The sequence below is a fragment of the Marmota monax genome, unplaced genomic scaffold (genome assembly GCF_021218885.2).
Source record: "Marmota monax isolate L192 unplaced genomic scaffold, Marmota_monax_Labrador192_F-V1.1 WCK01_AAM20220418_F8-fsc00015, whole genome shotgun sequence".
Lineage (NCBI taxonomy): Eukaryota > Metazoa > Chordata > Mammalia > Rodentia > Sciuridae > Marmota > Marmota monax.
In genome coordinates, this window is record NW_026692194.1 from 17,274,218 (window position 1) to 17,294,517 (window position 20,300).

Consider the following 20,300-nt stretch of genomic DNA (forward strand, 5'->3'; position numbering starts at 1 on the left):
AGCAACTTAGTGAGACTCTGTCTCTAAATAAAATATAAAAAAGGCTGGGGAGGTGATTCAGTAGTTAAGTACCCTTGGGTAAATAGCTAGTACCCACCCTAAAAATAATTACATATAGTTCTCACCAGATTTTAATAGGAATATATTGCTAAAAGAAACAGAACAGAAACACTTGTTTCATTGATGCTCTAGTAACATACAGTAGAAAGAATATCAATATGTGATCTGGTATAAAATACAAAATTCATTACTAATATCAGTATGAAATAATAGATGCAATTATAGATCTTGTAGATATTCAAAAGGTAAGTAGGAAAGGACTTCCAATACTATGCTGAACAGAACAAGTGAGAGTGGGTATTGTTCCAGATCTTAGAGGCAAGATCCCAATTTTTCACCCCTGAGCACAATGTAAGCTGTAAGCTTATTGCATATGGTATTTATTGTATCGAAGTACCTTACTTCTGTACCTGATTTTTGAGTGTTTTTATTATGAAAGGATGTTGGATTTTGTCTAGTGCTTTTTCTGAATCTACTGAGATTATCACATGATTTTTGTCCTTCATTCTGTTAATCTGGTGTATAACATTTATTGATTTGCAAATGTTGAAAAATCCGCACATCCTAGGAGTAAGTCCTATTTGATAATGGTAAATGTTTCTTTTAAATGTATCATTGAAATTTGTTTGCTAGTATTTTCTTGAAGATTTATACATCTATATTCATTAAAGATTTTTGGCCTGTAGTTTTTTTATGATGTTTTGTCTGGCTTCAATACTAGGGTATTCTGGCCTTGAAAATAATAATAATAATAATAATAATAATAATAATAATAATAATAATAATAAAAAAAAATAAAAAATCATTGCCTTTTTAGAAAAGTTAGTGGGGAGTTAGTATTGGGTTTTGGTTCTTATTTAAATGTTTGGTAGTATGCAGTAGCAAAGAGTAAGTAGCTAAGCCATTATGTCCTGGAATTTTTCTTCATGGAAGAATTTTTTAACACTGATTCAATCTCTTTGCTCACTATTGGTCTGTTCAGATTTTCTATTTCTTCTTGATTCAGTCTTGGTAGGTTGCTTGTGTCTAGAAATTTATCCATTTCTTCTAGGTTATTTAATTTTTTGACATATAATTGTTCATTATATTCCCTTGGGATTCTGTGCATTTCTTTGGTGTCAGTTGCAATATCTTTCTTCCATTTCTGTTTTTTATTTGAGTCTTATCTTATTATTTGTTAGTCTTGCTAAAGTTTGGTCAATTTTATTCTTTTAAAAAAGCATCTCTTAGTTTTGTTGTTGTTTTATATTATTTTCTAATCTCTATTCCAGTTATTTCTGCTGTATTTTTATTATGTCTTTCATTCTGCTAACATTGAGCTGAGTTTTTCCTTCTATTTCCTTGGGGTGTAGTAGACAAGAAGAAGTGAAACAGGTGCTTTTTGCTGATGAAACAATCTCATACATAGAAAACCCTAAAGAGTCCTTCAAAAAAAAAAAAAAAAAGAAGAAGAAAAGCCTTTTTGGAACTGATAAATTCAGTAAGGTTGCAGAATGAGAAATAAGTAGTGTTTGTCTTCCTGGAAAAAAAATCAAGAAAAAAATCCTATTTACAAATAAAATACATGGGGATACATTTAATCAAGTGGCAAAGATCTGAAAAGTATAAAATATTAGTGAAAGAATTAAAGCCAACATAAATGGAGAAGATTGCTCATTCACAGATTAAAGACTTAATATTATTAAATTGCTCAGACTACCCAAAGTGACCTACAGATTGAATGCAATTCCTATTAAAATTCAATTTCCTTTTTCATAGATATAGAAAGAAAAAATCCTAGAATTTATATGATATCACATACAGAAAAAAGGAGTCGAGCCAATCATGAGCAAAGAGGACAAAGCTGAAGCTACCAGATTATCTGATTTCAAACTACACCTCAATAGGATGGTAATTAAAATAGCATAGCACTCATATAAAAATAGACATACCAATCAACGGAACAGAACAGAGAGCCCAGAACTGAACCCATACATGTATAGTCAATTGATTTTTTTTTTTTTAACAAAGGTGCCAAGAGTATATAATGGTCAAAAGATGGCAATACATGGCATTGGAAAAACTGGTTATACAACTCTGAAAGAATGAAATGGATTCATTATATATCTCACACCATATATTAAAATCTACTCCAAATAGATTAAAGACCCAAACACTCTCAACAATCCCATTCAGTATTTTACTATAGCTTTTGCCCAGTGTAAGGAAAAAAAATATGCAGATTGGAAAAGAATTTTTCATTGATTTGCAGACAACATGATTGTTTTTATAAAATAGTCCAAAGAAGCTACAAGAATATTACCAAAATTGCAAAGAGAGGTTAGTAAGATCCAACTGACAAGGTCAATATATAGCAATCAGTGGAATTTTTGTACTCATAAGAAATATTTAGAAATTATAATTTTAATAATTCTATTTTAAAAACATCAATTTTAATATATTTGGAAATTAAAATATGTAAGACTTATTTACAGAAAATGTCAAAATGTTCTATAAAGATTAAAGAAGGTATAAATAAAAGAAAAACTATATCATATTCTTAGATCAAAGACTTAAAAATCCCATTGAGAATTAAACAGAATTGTAGAGTTAAAGAAAAAAAAGTAAACCACTGAATAAAATGAATTTCAAATGCTAGGATTTGGGAAAATACATAATCCTAGTAGTGGGTAACTAAACATCCATCCTAAGAGAATACAGGGAAACTGAAATGGAGAAAACTTACATGCATTTATGAATATGTCAAAATGAACCTAAATATTATGTATAACTATAATGCACTAACACACACACACACACACACACACACACACACCTAACTGAAACACCAGGCCTAAATTCAAAATGGAATCTGGTAACCATTTGCTAACTGGGGAGTCACACACATAGTGTGTTCCTGGAAAAATCATGAAATGAACATCTGTGGCCCTTGCTGAGGTGTGTTCTTGTTTTAACTGCCAAGGTAACAGCCTCCAGAAAGTTCCATTTTGCTTATAGGACCTGGCCAGTGAGCTGTGACTTGTAATCAACCATCAGACTGAACACATTCTGTATCCTTCATTTGTATAATGGACTGAAGTGGGAGCATGGGTGGGAGATTTCCCTACACAGCCAGCCCTTCTCTTTGCATCCTCAGAGTGCAGTTTTGTTTTTAACAAGGGCTACATCTCTCAGGTTTGCAAACTTTTTTTTTAAGCCTCCCTTTTTATCAGGTTATTTTCTGGAGAATTTTTATTGACAAGGCAATAGGACTATTGATGCTACAGAGTTTTTTTTTTTTTTTCTTTTTCCCAATAAGCTACTAAGATTATATTATAAATAAAATTCATGTTAGTAACATTGAAAATGTAGGTAAGGAGAGTATAAAAATTCAAAAAAAGTCAACCCCAAAATTAAATTATAAGGTAATTTAAGCCATGCCTTAAAAATATGTATATAAATCAAGTTATGCTTTTTCCAGGAATTTATTTAGTTCAATATTAGAAAAATCTATCGATAATCTGAATGAAGGAACTTATTAAAATTAAAAAAAATGGTTTTCTAGATGCACAGAGAAATATTTTAAAAAATTAAATTTTTCACAATTAAAAGCATTTTAACCAATCTTCAGTGAGCATCAATCACATTTATAATAAAAAATTTTAAAAATATCAAAACATAATCAGTTTTAAGTATCAGTTGCAATAAAAATGCTTACTATCATCCTGTTTAATGTTGTATTCAAATTTGTAATCAGAAAAACAAAGATGAAAAAAGGCAATAAAAATGAATAAATAATGCAGAAGTACTGGAAACCAACTGACTTAATAATTGTCCATATATAAAATCCTAAAAACTCCACATAGGAGGTATCATATTAAAAGATGTAATAATGTTGTTGGATATGAGATACAAAATTAAAAATTTATAATTTTTCTGTTTACCATGAAGAAAGCATTAGAATTATAATTTCATAATGATATTATTTACAAAAACATTTATTTTGTGCCTAAAAAGAAATATTACAAAATATACTTATGATCTTTATGGAGAGAAATCACAAAATTTGATCCAAAGATTAAGGCAAAAGGGTGAAGTGGAAATGCAAGCTTCTTAGAGAAGAAAACTGAACTTCAAACATTATTTTAAATAATTTTGATTACAATCACATATAATTATGAGATTTGTAAAATATGTTAAAAGACTACATAATAAGGATATTATGTAAAATAGTATATGAAGATACCAAATCTTCACAATTTAACCCCAAATAGCCAAGACACTATTGAATAAAATAAACGAAATGGTTAGAACGACTATTAAGATATATTCTCTAGCATAATAAACAACACAACAACGAAGTAAAAGAGTAAGTAGTAAAACAGTATGGTGCAGAAACACAAAAACCTAATGAGTCAGGGTAGAAAAAACAGAAACTGGCAATAAAATTCTAAGATTAGTTTCATTTAAAAGTTCACTGAAGGAAGAAGAAGGTTTTAGAACCACACAGCAATCCAAACCAAAGCTGGTTCAGAATGTCCCATCTTAGAATATAGTGAACTACTTTTATAACCAGAAAGACAGGAAATGACATACAAAGATTACCTGACTCTTGTACTCCAGCCTTTGCCTAATTAGCATCTGGATTGGCTGAAGGGTCAGCTGTCCTGATTGGCTGAGGCTCAGTTACTTAGCTAGGGGAGCAAAGGCTGAGGTTAGAGTACAACCTACTGGTATACCAAAGTAGGTTGTAGTTTGCTACCTACAGAGGCTTCTTTGGGTCAACTCATCATTCAAGTATGGAAGCTAGTTTAGGCCAATTTATTCCAAATTTAACAAGACATATTCATGTGCTTAGATTTAAAAAGAGACAAATGACAGACTCGCCTTTCAGAGGAGAAATTTCTATAAATGATGCTGAAACATTTCAAGTAGCCATTGAAAAGGCAGTAAATTGGATCCCTCCATCATATCATACACAAACATCCATTTTAGGTAAAACTTTAATGGACAGGTAAAATGAAAATCGTTTAGGAAAAAAATTAATGAGGTACCTTTACACCCTTTTAGTAAGGAATCAACAAGACTCAGATCTTCATATGTCAAAGGAAAAAGACTGATAATTGAAACTACATTTAGAACTATTAATCAAGGAACTCCATTTAAAAAGGCCAACTCAAGCCTCTAGAGGGTGATATTTTCCACACAGCATCCTCCTCTTCCTCTACACCACAATAGCCAACACTCATTCAATGCCTGGACTGGTCCAGGCAGTGTTGTATGGGCTTTTCCAGTTTTTCATTTAGTCCTCACCACTACACTAGGACAGACAATATCATTATCCCCAATTTAAAATGAAGAAACTAAGTGCCAGAGAAGTGAAATAACTTATTCACGGTCATAATGATGACAGAACTGGAATCCAAAGAGATGTTGTCTGTCTTGAAAATATAATGCCTTCAACAAAGACACAAAATCGAAACCAACGGTAAGATACTAAGGGATAGATTGTTTATGGAGACATACAATTCTGACAAAATCAGAAAAAAATTAATCAGTCATATGTACACCTAAAGAAACCTCAAAGTCAACGAGCATAACAAAGGCTATTTTAGCGTATTAGAAGTTAATGATTAAAATGTTGCATATTAAGATTTGTGCCATTTCTAAGTAATTAAGCTGATATTTAGAAACTTAGCCTCAAATTTCTGTTAGATATAGCTAATCAAATTTGCTGAAAATAAATGAATTTGACAAAAAGTCCTAAGAATCTTTCCCCAATATGGAAAAAAAAATATGTAAGCAACACATACAAGAATATCTCACTAGAATCTTCTATGGCTAATAAATATGAAAAGTTATTCAAGCTCATTAATAATCATGAAAAGAAATCAAAATCTAAAATTATATACCATCTGCAATACAAACTTGGCAGAAGTGAAAAGTTGGTCCAAACCTAGTTGGTGAGGATGTGAAGTAACAGAAATTCTTATATACAGCTTCTGAAAGTACAAAGTGCCACAATCACAGAAACATAAATGCATTATTTTCTGGTGAAGTCAGCCATTATATTTGTAACCATAATTGAAAATCTCACACATTGGCCTCAGGAGAATGGATACAAGTGTTTTTAGCAACATGATTTCAAGTAAAAAAGAGAAAGAAACCTTATCAAAAACCTCATCAAACCTTATCAAAAGAATGGAAAAAATATCCTTTTTGAAATAAATATAATGTGCAGATTTATACAATGGTGAAAAAGTGATGTACCCTAAACTGACTTCTCACCTTGATGTTTCTCAATGTGGCATGATAATAATCATAGGTTTTCATTTATATAGTGGCCCAATAGCATAAAAGTAAACCACATATTAATTTAGGCATTAGTAAGCATTTGATAAAATTACCAAGTATCAAGATAGTGGTTACTTGAGTGTGAAAAGAAGAGGTGTAACTGAAGGGAGCTGGATGACAGATAAACTAATGTGCACTTGAATTCATTTGTAATGTGCAAGAGATGTTCCAGGGAACATCTCCCATGATGATAAGAAAGTCTTTTGCTTTTTAATATCTAAACTTCATAGTATATATATAGCTTTAAAATAGTGCTTTCCCACTTGAACTTTTATAGACAATATTTATAATTATATTCTTAGAAGTCAAGGCAACATTTTTTTTTTTTTTTTACAAAACTAGGTGTAGAACAGGTGTTGAGTTACACTCCAAAAACCAGTGGTAGAGTATCTGAATCATGTAAAGTATTGGGAAAACGGTGTTTTGTTTGAGACCATATTCATTGGTGATGAGGAAGTGATATTGAAAGCATTTTAAATTCCAAGATGCTAAATTTACATAGGACTGTAAATGTTTGAAGGAATTGTGTATATGTTTGTGGTTGATTGTGATATCTGATAAATTTTCACATTTAAAACATGGAAAATAGACTCCTGATGTACTTTCTTCCCAGAACATCAAATTTTCAGAATTTTTTTTATCTTAAATGGAGATGTCCTAGGGTAAATAACTCTGTGGCTAGACTCATAAGTTGTTCTGTTTTGTTGGGTGCTCATTGCTCAGGCTTCATCACTGTTGACTTCTGCCTAGATACCAGTGATTCTGCTATTCTCTTTCATGCACCATTCATTTGCTTATGATGCCAGCACCATGCCCCCCTTTCTCTCTGGAATTCCTTTCCCCATCAAAACTCAGACATCATTTCTGTAGGGAAGCTGCTCTGGCTTCTCCAGAATCTATGCTCCCACAATACCTTTTGAATCATACATTCTAGAACACAATCAGATACTCAAATCAGCTGTCTACTTCTCTATTTCCTAGTGTATTCATCGTCTTTTCATGGCCATGGTCAAAATACCCAACAAGAACAACTTAGAGAGGGCATGTTTATTTTAGCTAATGCTTCCAGAGTTTTAGTTCATGATCAGCTGAGTCTGTTGTTCTGGGCCCTACATGAGGCATAAATAATATCATGGTGGAAGGGTGTGGTGAAAGAGCACTGATCCATTCATGGCAGCCAGGAAGCATCTGAGGGAGAAGGGGAAAGAGGCCACAAGGATGATAAACCATTCCAGGGTGTGCCCCTGGTGACTCACCTTCTTTAGCCACACCCCACCTGCCTACAATTATAACCCAGTCCATTCATACTAGAATGTACTGATTAGCTTATAGCTCTCACAATCCAATCATTTCACCTCTGAACAGGTGCATTATCAACACAGGAGTTTTTGGGATGTGCTTCTTAACTAAACCATAATATCTGTCTATGGGCTTCTTCACAAAAAGAATTATGTTTGAGGTGATGACAGTAAGTTTTAAACTGTTAGAGTTTGTAAACAAGTCGAAATAACACCTGGCATTTTGCCAGGGGAATGTTAGAGTTCATAAACAAGTCTGGATGGTGCCTGGCAAAATGCCAGAGGGAGTGGTTTGAGAAGTAACAAAAGCGAGCCATTAAGTGTAGAGATTCCTTATTGGTTGACTGATGTATCTAGTTTATGCTAATTAGATAAGCTGTGTGGAATGTATAAATACTGCTCCTATCCTGCAATAAACGGCTCCCACTCCTGCTGTATCAACGTACACAAGTTGTTCGTCACCCCCCCACCCCCCTTATTCTGCTGCAGCCGGACTGCGGCATTAAACAAACATTTATATAAAGGCATAAGAGCATAGATCTCTATATGTCGAGATTTAAAGGATCTCTCTATGTCTGAAAATTAGATATTCTGGCAGAAAGTGTATCAGAAGTCTATTTTCCATTATTTTAAATGAGAAAATTTATCAAGTATTACAGAAAGAGAAAATAGACTTCAATGATATAAATGCTAAGAGGATAAAGGAGCCTAAGTAAGGATAAATAAATAAATAAATAAATAAATGCGTTGGAAGAACAGAAAGCAGAATTTTCACAGGGGAACAATAGAAGAAAAGATTGTGAAGTAAAAGTGACCAAAAATTTAAAAATTTATTTTTTACTATTACATTCTGAGACCTCAAAGTTACATAAATTTTTAATATCCGACTGTTCTTAGTTGTATGATATGATGTACACACACACACACACGAATGGAGAGATCCCTACAATACTTCTTAACACTCTGTTTACATATTTGATATTAATCAGTTCTTTAGAATTAAGTAATTCCCTCTGCTTTCCTACTCCCAGTGTGTGTGTGTGGGGGTGGGGGGGGTGGCTAACACTGAATGCACTAGCTTCAAACTCACTCTTACCCTGTTGTTGTTGATTCATTAAACAAACAATAAATAAATCCAAGCCCAATTGTATTTTCTGATTATATCCCTAAATCATATTGACTTAGAAAATCATTTGAACACAGAGCTACTTCAAATTATTTGCTGTGAAGATGGAGATGTTTTGTCTGGGCCCTCCACAACAGCAGCCACTATCCACAGGTGGCTGCAGAACATGAAATGTGTCTGTGCTGCTGAGGAGCTGAATTCTTCTTATCTAAGTTTAATGAATTTAAATTTAAATACCCATATGTGGTTAGTGTCTGCTCTATTATGCAGCACAGATCTAAAATATTTGTGAGAAAACTAAAACTGCAGCCACTACGCCTACCTCACTAAGCGGCCTTTCTTACTGCTTGAGCAAATAGATATGAAATCTGCAGTACCAAACCCCTAATTTGCTAGCAATTCTCCAATGGCAGTCTTTAATAGGAATTAAGGGAAAGCTAGGCATGAAGATTTACTCATTCCTGACTGTTACACATGAATGGCCAACAGAATCTATGTATAATCAGTCTATCAAGAAAAGTTATAATTAGAATCTCATTTATTTGCTTCTTGTGGAACGCTGGGTCCCCTTTGCCATATTAATGCCATCAGTGGAAAAAAGGCAATGGAAAATTGGCATTGACATGCACATTATTCCTTTTGTACCCATGAGGTTTTTGACATAAGTCAAAGCAGCATTTTGGATTAATGTTAAGGATGTTCCTGGTGATCAGACTGTCCTAAATAATACATGAGCCTCCACGTGCATACACATTTCATGACAGCTAGTACTGAGAGAGCATTCCTAACTACCCCTGGTATTTCCATCCTGTCCTCTGGAGGTCCACTGAAGTTGCTGAGTACACTCAGAAGAACTCTAACTTAATTTAAAGAGGGAGCTTCTCCAAGCATTGGTTGCATGGTTTCATCTTTTGGAAGTGGGATTATATGCAAGTAACTGGGGTGGAGTCTATGAATTTGCATTTTAATAAGTACTATGATGGTTCTAATGCAGGGGTCTTCCCACCATGTTTTTTTCAGAAACATGGAATTGTACTGTGTAACCAACAGAGAGCCCTAGGCATACAACATGATAATGTGTGCATTAATATGACATTAAAGATTTGAGGGATAGACCCTTTCAGGCAGTTCCCTTCAAAAAATATATGTGTTCAGAGATCTACTGTGCATATTTAAGAGTTGTGGGCCTAATTATATACATGCTAGAAGAAAAAGGCATTCTGAAATAGGAAATGTACAGGAAACTGAAATAGCCCATAGAATCACGGCAGCCTTAGCAGATGAAGAATTGTTATGGAGCTATGTCCTTTTACCTCAGCAAGATGCCCCATCACTAGTGGTTAACAAATGGTAACCTCCATATTCTGTTTCTCTTTTCTTAATAAGGTGGAGGGGAAGGCAAGCACTGACCTAATTCAAAATCCCTTTCCAGTCTCTGGTTGGAAGCATGTACCTTGTTTTAAAAGCACTGTGCTCTGAGCTGGGGTAAGCAGCTCAGGATGAAATGATTTCCAGCTGTTTGTATTCTTTCTCTTCATGGTAAGGCCTTATTAGGTATGGATTTCTTGGTAGCACATTTGGGGAACATCACTGGGAATTTGTCCAACTAAAGCTATTTCAAAAGTAGCCTGCCTTCCAGTAGTGCAGTGACTCTTATAAAGGTTATTTCACACCTTTAAGCATAAAAATAAAAAGCCATTCCACCATGCTGAAATCTCAGAGGAAAGCTTGCTGTGACTCTGTGTCTGCTGTGCTGAAATGGCACATGGCGGCTTCCTAAATGGGAGAATAATTATATTTCAAAGAATATTAAAAGGATGCTCTGATTTGGTTTGAAAAGGCCAGAGTCTAAGAGACATGCTAAAAATATTACATATTAAATACTGAGAAGTGCTCATGAGTTTTCATTAAATGGAATCCAATTTTGCCAGCTGCAGTTCCTAGGGTCAGCTTCTTTTTCTCCCTGCACCTTTACCTTCCTATCTCCCTCACCTTCTTTGGAAAAGAGTCATCAGAAGGAAAGGGACAGTGCTCACATTTACATTACATATCAAGTGTGATGTTTTACAAAAATTTCACAAAATAGTTCATAGTATCCCCACTTTATGGAATAGCAAATTGAGGTTTAGAGCAGTTAATTAGCTTGCTCACTATCAAGGAACTAGTAAATGTCAGAACTGGTTCATATTCAAGGATTTGAGACTTCAAACTTCCCACTTTGTTAAAATGCCTTGGTCCTTATTCTTCTTTTCAAAAATTTAACTTGTATCTACCTTTTTAATATATATATATATATATATATATATATATATATATATATATATATATTTATTTATTTATTTATTTATTTTTTACAATATCTTTGTTTGGCATTTATGTGCTGCCGAGGATCGAACCCAGTGCCTCGTGCATGCTAGGCAAGCACTCTACCACTGAGCCCCAGCCCCAGCCCCACACTTGTATCTCTTTTTTTTTTTTTTAAAAAAAAGTCACTACAAAACACATGTACACACACTCTTTATTCTTTCTTATGCTTACCTAAGTTTTTGGAATAGCTCTTTCTTTGGCCTTCCTGCTGAGATTGTTTATAATTTTACCTACCAATGACTTCCTTTTAAAATGTCAATTTGCCATTTCCCATTCAGAAGGGCTATACCATTTATCATAGCTGCTAACCATATTTGAGCGTGCTTACTTTTGCATCGCCTCGTCAACAAATATGTTGGAATTTTGCCAACATACTTTGGCAAAATCAGGCGAGAAAAGAAAAAAAATAGGTGAGCAATTAGAAATCTACCCACTTTTAATAAATTTGTATGCTTTGGGAACAATTATTTCATATTTTCCATGTGTAAAGGCTTATTTTAAAGGATATAGAAAATCATCTTGATCTCACTGAGATTGTTACTGAATTGAATAATTAGCAGTTATTCCACCCCCCCCTCAAAAAAAAAGTCAAAAAATCTGAACTGTGTAATGGTATTTCTGAAATCCAATTTTTTTTTCATTTCTTTTTTAAATATAGACATTCAAACATAATAAAGCACTAGAAGACAGGTACCAGAATGACAGAAAGCTATTTTGAGAATAACAAATTATTGCCAAATTCAAGACAAATATAACTTAAGCAAGAGTCACATAGGTATAGCCACAGCACTTTATTTTTTTCTCTTGTTTTATTACATGAACTACTAATTTTGATGTCGCGGGGACAGCACAACAGCACACCTAACACACTTCCTTCTATGTTGACAAGGCATATTCAGGCAGATATTGCAGGAGACTCAATAAGAAGTTCATGTATTGGCATTATTACACTCAGGAAGAGTTGTCTGCAGCTGCTGTGAAAGCTTCAGATTGATTTTCATGCAGGATAATCCTTTAGGGAGTAAGATAAAAATGCCCCAAATAGTGAGACAAAGCAGTTGTTTATGAGGAAATACTGCCAAGCTTACTCTACAGCCATGCATGCCAAATACAAAACTTCCCATTATTTCTTTTGGCATTCTTGATTGGTTTTAACCTGCTCAGTCTTAGTTTTAAGATTCTCTTGTGTACCTTTTAACATATTTTTTAACTACCGTCAATCCATCAAAAATTCTCCTTATGTTGGAAAAGCAGTAAAAGAGAGATTTCAATGATATTGGCACTCAATAGACATATTTAATCCAGAACATTTTTGCCTCAGATTTTTTTTTAGAATCAAAAGACAACCATCATCTCTACTTTTCTTAGTCAAGTATCTGTGTAAGTCATTCATCAGTCTATAAATTTGAACTAAGAGCAGTTACATCTGGCCTTTGCTCCTACCTATTCTCTCTTGGGTCCTCTTCTCTTACTTTTATTGGCCACCTCATTCATTCTCACAGTTTTAATGAGCATATGTATGTTGATGACTTGCATGTCAGGCTTCTTCTGTATGTTCGACTGCCTATTAAATATACCAGTTTGAACATTCTACTGGACATATCACTCTGTTCCCCATATTCATTCACAGCAAAGTCTAGTCTACTAGTTGTGTTTTCTATATTAGTGAATGTTGTCACCATCCACTGACTTTCTAAAGTCACAAGTCCAACCTACCTCTTTCTCCCTCTCATTTCTCTTATGCAATCACTGAGTCCGTGTCATTATTTCTCCTAAATAATTTGCAAAGCAACCCTCTTTTCTCTATCCTGTGGCAGCCATGTGTGCCTGCGGCATTCTCCTCTTTCATTGGATGACCAAGGGACTCACTGCGGGTCTCATGTGCCACCTCTAATCCTTCCCAAATTGCAGCAAGAGGAATGTTCTGAAAAAAAATGCAAATGAGGTTATAACACACAGACATATCTGTCAGACACAACTTCCTTAGTATCACTTCTACATTTGAACCTTTTAGCTATACCAATAGTTGGAACATTTCTAGTCTTGCCTTGTTTTTAAGCTTTGGATGTCACATCTCTTGAATGACATAATAGATGGGCTGGGAAAGTTAGCTGTCAATAAAGATGTTTCTTGGTCCCCAGGATCTGCTTTCTCCAGATCCCATGTATACCTTCACAAAATGATACACCACTACAGGGCATGCCTCACTTTATATGATGGTAAGTCAGATAGCATCTAGACCACAATGGGAAAAGGTGATATATAATAGCCAGACAGATTTGTTTGTTACCAGAATCTGGTGGTATGTTAGTGACAGTTAATCAAAAGTCATAATGTTATTTACTTACAGGGCATGACTTCCCTTCAAAACTCTGAAAGTCTACATCATGATTTTCCTATCCAGTTTCATCATACAGATCATTCAACCTCTTAATCTTCTATAGAAGCTTTAAACCTGAGGGGACAAATGACAGAGCTGCTTTCTCTAGAAACTGGGCAATCCTCTTCTTTCTCTGAATCCCATTTTAAGATAGCAATTTTAAGTTCCTATGAATTATTCGGAATAACACCTAAAATATGGTATATATACTATCCAAAATCTAATGAAAGCCTCTAAATGTCGGGCTCTTTTTAGAATCATAAGACAAAAACAATAGCAATTTGACATTGATGCTATCTTACATGCCCCTAGTCATTTTGATGGATCAATGAATCCATCCCACTCCCAAGCTTTACTGAAGTAGTTGGTTTTTACATTTAGAGGAGGTTTTACACCTGAATGTTATGGTATGTTTATTTCCTATTACAGTTTCTTAATAACTGCTAATATGCTTCCCAAGTGTTATCAGCATCTTGTAATCAATGGTATGGACAAAAATCAATGTCTCAGAGATGTTGAATGAATAAGATCCCTCGTGGGTAAGTTAAGATTCAAAGTTACAGCTAAATATTGCTGTAACTTTGAGGCAACATAGTGAAGGTAAGTTTCTGATCCTGACAACTATAATTAAGTGCTCCTGATGGTCTCTCATACTGGAAGAGAAAATATAGAATTTAGTGGATCAACACCAGGTACTAGAGGATAAGATAATTTCTTCATTGAGACCATATCTGGAAAAGCAGCTGCAATCTGAATCAACTCCTGGATAGGCTTACAAAATTCGCTGTCATTCCCCAAGACTCATTTGTCTTCTGTATAAGCCAAAGAGGCAAATTAAAATGGAGATGCTTTACAGATTATCATGCTGCCTCTGGAAAATGTTTGATGTGGCTCCAGTCTCTGTAGTTTACCATTAAAAAAAAAAAAACCTACTGCTTTTGGTTTGATAAGGGCCAAAAGCTCTAGAGGTTTCATTTGTCTTTTCTATCTGGAAGACAGGAGTTCTGGTAGCTGCCAAGTATTTCTGTTCTGATTAAAAATCCAGGAATAGTACAATAGTCACAGAGAGAGTTAATGGACTCAATGGTTAGGTCAAAAATCCATTTGCCATCTGATCCAGATAAGTCCTCACTGTGACGGATGGACCACAGAGTAAATCTATGTTCTCAGAACTTAGTGTTAACTCAGAGGCAGTGATCAATAAATCCATCCCACTCCCAAATATGGATATTTCCATTTCTCTAGTTCACATTTAACCTGGTAAAGGATAACAATTTCCTTGGAGGAGGTCAAAGAAGAAGATCTATAGTGTACATTCCTGATGGATTCAGTACGACATTTCTCCAATGCTTCTGACTTTTATTAAATGGGCCTAAGAACAAGGTATATACATAAAGTAACTCAGTTCTGGAGAGTGGTGATCTGCCATGAGTCCACATGGTAGTGGCTGAAGCCAGACCTCTCATGTTCCCTGGATCTTGAATTACTACTATTATTGTTTATACATATTAAATTGGACTAAAAGGGACATTTTAGTTTCCAACCTTCATAATCATAGCCAAAGATTCTTATCCTTGAAACAAGACACCTCCTCACTCTTTTGCTTACTATTTTCTATGGTCACCTCTTAACCTTGCCTCTGATGATTAAATTCTGGTGTCTGGCCTCTACTATTCTGAAAACCATTCATTTCAAATAAAACCAGGAATCCTATTTCAGTTGTAGTATCTCCTCCTTGTATCTGGGCTTCTAGAAGAATTCCATACAACTCTTTACAAAAATTCTGGTACTATCAATTTATTCCTCAATACCTGTGCTTAAGAGAGGATCCTCTGTGTCTTATTGGGGACATTGATAGATATCAGGAAATTAAAATGTATGTGATAAACCTACTTTAATATTTATAGCAGAATTTTTAGATTCTCTTATGATAGGAATTCCTATCATCTAAATGTTTTTATAGGTCACAGTTACAGCTAAGTTTCTTTGAATGAACCAAGCAAACAAAACCATTTCTACTTGTTAAAACTATTACATGAATGTGCAATCTCTGCATATCATTGTACTCAGCTTTACGTAAATTGATACTACATCAGAGTCTATCTTCCCTCATGTTATCTAAGTTATTGTACATATGGATTAACAAAAATCTGCTCTGTTAGAGTATCTGTCTTCTCTTGAGTTTGACTTTGTGATTTAACACCCTGATATAAACTAGTTAGATTTAGTTGGAAACATGGTGACAATAAAGAAAATACAGCTGGGACATGAAGGAAATTGATGTACCTGGCAAGAAAATATGGAGGCAACAAGCAAATATAGACCATTTTAGGACTATTTTTTTTATCCTAAAGAGGATATTTAGTGAGGTTTAAGAATCCGGAGCCCTCTGAACCATGAACCTCCAAAAATATCCACAAGATCATGTTATGATCCCTCTCCATGCCTTAGTCATACAAGGTGCCTGAGAGCCCACCTAGAAATAGGTTGACCAGGAGAAATTCCTGAACTATCAAATCTTCAATGGCTCAATACTGAAAATGCCAGAGATTGAACTGAAGACTTTCTACTACTGTGGCCATAGAATGACTAAATGCTTCTGTTAGCATATCTTCTTACAAAAAGCCAATGCCTCAACTGGCTAATTTTATTTTCCAAGTCTTTCATCGTTTCTTTTAGAAATATGGTTGTAAGAGAGTGTAAAAATTTGGGATTGGGTTTTGATTCCTAGCCTCAGAAGTATAGGAAGGCACGTTAAGAGAGTTGAAATAGTAGTCGATCAAGTCAATCTGCAGTATGTTCTCCATAAATACAAAATATATATTTAGTAAATGAACACAAATATGAATAAAAAAGAAACCATGTCACCAGTGCCATTCCAAATTTCAAATAGGGAATTAATGTCACAGAGTAAAGTTCTGGGACCATTTCTCTCTACAAGTGTCTTACCTCCAAGAATACATACTTTCTAGCAAAGAATATAATGAAATACATGGCTTATCTTTTCATGCACTGCTCTTTGTTTTATTATTTTCCTTGATGTTTTAATAAACCCATTGTCTTTAAGTCCTTAAGAATAGGATTCTTTTGATTTTTTAAAACTTATTTTTGTATTGAGAAAACAACATAAAATCAAAAAAATAGTTTGTATTAATGGAATACCATGTAATGTTTTAATACATGTATAAATTGAGTAATGTTCAAATAAGTTTAAACATTTATATCTCATCAAACTTGTCTTAATTTCAAACATTAAAAATCCTTTTTTTCCAGCTTTTTGAAGTTTATAGCACATTGTTATTATCTATAGTTGCCCCACTATGCAATAACACCCAGAACTTCTTAATTCCTATCACATAGTGATTTAGTACTTGTTGATCAACACTTCCCCAAGGGATGGGATTCTTAAAATTGACTACCACCAAAGGAAATCCTGGTGGTATTTTGACAGGTGTGTATCTATGCTAGCATCACAGTCTCACAATTTCCCTGGATCTGGTTTCTACCAAAACCAGGAGAAATAAAGAGAAAATTTTTAGAATTATCTATTTCTCCTTCTCTTCCTCTTCCTCCTCCTCATTCACTTGCTTATTCAGTATCTGGCAGGTAATGAAATAAACCATGAAGATCTTTGCCCCATGAAACTGGTGTTCTAGAGAAAATGAAAAGTTGTTTTAAGTCCTATGGAGTAAATTAGACAATCAGAGAGAACAATAGGGGTATTACATTTCAGATAGTGTGATCTTGGAAGGTCTCTCCAGGCAGTTCATCTTTTTTTAAATTATTTTTTTTATTTATATATGACAGCAGAATGCACTAAAATTCTTATTACACATATAGAGCACAATTTTTCATCTCTCTGGTTGTATACAAAGTATATTCACACCAATTCATGTCCTCATACATGTACTTTGGATAATAATGTCCATCACATTCCACCATCATTTCTAACCCCATGCCCCCTCCATTCTCCTTCCACCCCTCTGCCCTATCTATAGTTCTTCTATTCCTCCCATACTCCCTCTCCCTACCCCATTATGAATCAGCCTCCTTATATCAGAGAAAACATTCGGCATTTGGGTTTTTGGGATTGGCTGACTTCACTTAGCATTATCTTCTCCAACACCATCCATTTATCTTCAAATGCCATGATTTTATTCTCTTTTATTGCTGAGTAAAATTCCATTGTGTATATATGCCACATTTTCTTTATCCATTCATCCACTGAAGGGCATCTAGGTTGGGTCCACAGTTTAGCTACTGTGAATTGTGCTGCTATAAACATTGATGTGGCTATGTCCCTGTAGTATGCTGTTTTTAAGTCCTTTGGGTATAGACCAAGAAGAGGGATAGCTGGGTCAAAAGATGGTTCCTTTCCCTATTTTACAAGAAATCTCCATACTGTTTTCCATATTGGCTGCACCAATTTGCAGTCCCACCAGCAGTGCTGAGTGTACCTTTTTCCCCACATTCTCGTCAACACTTATTGTTGTTTGTATTCATAATAACTGCCATTCTGACTGGAGTGAGATGAAATCTTAGAGTGGTTTTGATGGGGCAGTTCATCTTTAAGGTGAGAAAAATGTAAAGGGAGGTGAAGAGGCAGAAGTGAGCCCAGGTAGGAGAAAGAGACAGGTGTGTGCTGAGCATGAAGGCGAATAGCACGTAGCAATGAATGGATTTGGAGAAGAAACAAGGACCTGATTACTGAGAGCATCATGGTCATTGACTGGGGTCTACATTTTACTCTAAAGTCATGGAGGCAAATGGAGTTACTTCCAACATCAGAAATAGTGCAGGAAGACAAAGAAAAACAGTGGTGGACTGAAAACTCTAGGCTGAAATGTTTCTATGGTCCTTTGAGAAGTTCTATATGGTTCTTCAAAAAAAATCAGAAAGTCCCATTCTGCCTCAACCCAAGGAAACTTAAAAAGCCCCATGGGTCAACTTAAATAGTCCTGAAGTCCATATAATTAATAAAGTTGTATTGATTCCTCCAGTTTATAGTTAGTATGTTGTTTGAGAAGCATAAAATTTTCATTCAGAAAGAAACTTCCAAAATCTTCTGATGAACTTTCTCATAATATTGGTGCAAAAATTAAAGCTCAGCAAAGTGGAGAAAACTGCTGAATTTTATCCAGAGTAGCAGAGCCAAGAACCTGGGTCTCTCCCACTAGGGGGAAGGGAAGGAGAGGGAACCATGACATACTCAGGATATACCTAAAAGAGAATGAGTCTTCTGGGGGCACAGCTCTGTGGCAGAGTGCTTGTATAGCATGTGTGAGGCCCTGGGTTCACTCCCCAGCACCGCAAAACTAAGAGTGAGTCAAATGTAAGAAATTGATTTTTTAAAATGAAATTGACTCAGTTATCTTGAAGGGGTCAAAGAATAAGTGATTTGTTCCTTTTTCCTTCTCTCAAAGAGGGGAAAGAAGCTAAACATTTTCTTTTTCGGAGACAGAAAATTAAATGTCTCTACGTCTGAATCGTGTTTTAAATTGTATGTTGGCTGCACAATTCAAAACAAGATGGCTTGAGAAGACTGGCAAACCGGGAGATAATTGTGTTTGGGGATGAAAAGAAACAATGAACATGAACCATAAGGAAGAGAAAAGTTTTCCAGACGAGGAGGAAAGAAGGGACCAAGCCAGAGTATTCTAAACTGAGGAAAATGATAAGACAAGACCTGAGGGATTTAAATGTAGTTTCTATAAAGGCAAGCAAGACTCTCCACCAGACACGAAAGGTTTAAGAACAAATAAATCATTGTACAGGATCCTGCTTATTTTCCTATAGATCTGTGATGATCTTTCATTGTTTGATGCAATTGTGGTGATGAGCATGCACCTCTTTCCCCAGCCTGCCTCTCTCTGAACATGGTGCTCTGGGAGGAGCCTGGAAATCCCTTCCTGAGCAGTTGGGGTCATTACTGTGTCCAATTTTGTTGTGGGCTCAACATCTGGGTCTCCTTCTCAAATCTGTCTGAATTATCCCACCTTAGAGCTCTACATGTACATGCCAACTTAAGTGTATTTCATATCAAAGTTAATAGGAGCTTTATTCTTATTTGGTATGCAACTAACTTTCATAAAAAGAAGCCATAAATCATGGAGAGGAAGGCAGTAGGGCCTCCAAACAAGGCATCCAGCCCAGGATAGTGCTGAACAGAAATCCCAGAATAAAGTTTTGTATCAGGATTGGAGAATGATCACCCATAACAAGCAGCAATCCTGAGAGCAGGAGGAGGGAGAACTCAAGGAATGTTCTGCAATAAATAAATATTATTTTTAGGCTTTTAAAAATTGTATTAAAGTATAATTTATAGTTAGTAAAATTCAATGTGTTTGTTATACATTTCTGCCTGTATTGAAAATGCATACAGTAATATTACTGTCATAAGATCTAGAATAGTTCCATCACCATCCCCCATTCCCTCTTTATTCTGATAGCTAGTCCCTGGCACCCACTGGTCAGTGTTGGCTCCATAGTTTTGCCTTTTTCACAATGTCGTGCAAATGTTATACAAAAGCAATATGTCATGCAGCCTTTCAAGTCTGACTTTTTTCACTTAGGATAAATTTGCGATTCATCCTTGTTGCTATCTGTGTCTGAAATTTATTCCTTTTTTTTCTGTTTCTTTTTATTACTGAATAATATTCCATTTTGTAGATTTTTCACAGCAAAATTTTCCATTTATCCTATAAAGGATACTTGATTTACCCCCGTTTCTTAAGAT